The following is a 2,197-nucleotide window of genomic DNA, read 5'->3' as shown; positions in this document are numbered from 1 at the left end:
GGTATATCTGGTTTGAAACTGTTGATGTCAAAAGGACACGCCCAAGCCATTTTGTTAATGAAAGAAAGCTACCTCGAGCTCAGAACTGAAGGCGCAAGCTATTGTTTCTGGGGAAATCAATAAAGATTAACTAAAATTCAGATATCCCTACTCACGCGCGACCTCTGCAGCGGTTCCAACCGACCTGCTAGGACAAGACGTTACCGCTTCCGTTAGAGTTCCAGGTGGCGGCGGCTTTCTCGGTGTGTTTACTGGACTGTGATCTGATCGCTTGTCATCAGGCAGAATGCAGTGGGTATATATATTCATGTATGATATAATACATATGTGATGTCAAAGGTTTAGTATGCTGACTGTATGTCATTAAGCTAATGCTTTGATGTGATTGGTCAATTCAGATTTGAGAGTCGGCACGAACCATTCCTTCGGGGGAGGGCAGACACGGAATTAGACTTAAAACAGCATAGAAAACGTAAACAAAACAACAGACGTTTCATTCAGATATATGGAAAATGAACATAACCCAGTCTTTACATGTCATGCACCATTCTTAATGCTAAACAATTAAATTTGAATTCTTTTTTAATAATTTACAAATTGAATACATCGTTCTCGATCCATGTTTGCTTGAGCTCCTCATTTATCTTCATATGAAAAGTCAAGAAGGGCCCAATGGTATCCCATGGGCATTGCGCTTCTCGCGTTTCCTTTTGTAACAACAGAAATAAGACAAATTTAGTCACTTATTTGGATTCATTAATGAATTGTGGACGAGTTTGAATTAGAAGCTTGGCTCAAAAAAAGTGAAAAACATTGCTTGATCATCGTGGTTACCTTAAACTGTTCGATATCAGAATGTTGCACATATTTTATGGCTTTTAATCGTATGTTTTATCTTGAGCATCGAAGCTGGGTTCCAAACTGGTTATGTTTTCAGCCAAACGCACCTACTCTTCTTCATAAGTGAGCCAGGTTCTCAATTCTATTATTACGTGCAGATGTTTGCACAGCACGAAATCTGGTATTTAAGCAAGCTTAAACTCAACGTAAACGCGAACATGCCGTAATTATGACCACCAATCTTCGGGGGCATGTACCCAGTCCTCCCGGCGACTGTTGTTTCCTTTCAACAAGGAGGTTAAATATTTAATTTCCTTGCTTTCAACGCTACCTCTCCAACATCTTTTTCTGTAACTATCAATCTCCACCTCTGTAAAGAAAGTTCAGAGAGTTTTCTGAAAAGTAAGCTCAAAGGCAAAGGTAACGGAACGATATCGGTAACATACGATACTACTGGAAAAAGTAAACGCTACCTTTCCGACATCTTTCTTGCACCTGTACATAGCATCTTTTTGTGTAAAGTGAGCTCAATGGTAACGTAAAGACATTGGAAAGATACCATATGTTCCATGAGGATATTTTGATTTTCCTGGTTTCGTCAAACACGCTAACACAGAATGAGTTATTCAGGCGAGGTCGCTACTTTAGTGAGAGGCGCATGTGGTATATTGAGTGGAAAATACTCGTAATTTGGTAAAAGCAATGCCTCTTTTAAGAATAATAATTAACGCTACCTTTCCGTTTGCACCTATACATTCCAAAAATTGTATCTGCTATATGTAAGTTTTAACCAGGAGCAAATGTTGCTTATCTTGGTTAAACTCAACACGTTAACACAGCAGGGGCTATTCAGGCGAAGCTGCTGCGTTAGTGAGGGCGCATGTGGTATATTGAGCGGAAAATAATGCCTCTTCTTCAAATAATGATTAACGCTACCTTTCCGACATCTTTTTTCCACCTATACATAAAAGGGGGGAGGTTTGCTTAAACCTCCCCCCTTTTATGTTAAGTCAGCTCAAATGTAACGGAAAGACATCGGAAAGATTGTATCTGTTATATGTAGCTTTCACAAAGGAGATTTAGTTTTCTTGGTTAAACTTAACACGCAAACACTATTCATTTGAAGCCGCTGCTTTAGTGAACGGCGCATGTGGTATATTGAGCGGAAAATACTCTTAATTTGGTAAAAGCAATGCCTCTTCTTCAAATAATAACTAACGCTACCTTTCCGACATCTTTTTTCCACCTATACATAAAAGGGGGGAGGTTTGCTTAAACCTCCCCCCTTTTATGTAAAGTCAGCTCAAATGTAACGGAAAGACATCGGAAAGATTGTATCCAGTTAACTCTGGATGCC

The sequence above is a fragment of the Branchiostoma floridae genome, chromosome 9 (assembly GCF_000003815.2).
Source record: "Branchiostoma floridae strain S238N-H82 chromosome 9, Bfl_VNyyK, whole genome shotgun sequence".
NCBI classification, from domain to species: domain Eukaryota; kingdom Metazoa; phylum Chordata; class Leptocardii; order Amphioxiformes; family Branchiostomatidae; genus Branchiostoma; species Branchiostoma floridae.
This window is presented reverse-complemented; position numbering follows the sequence as displayed.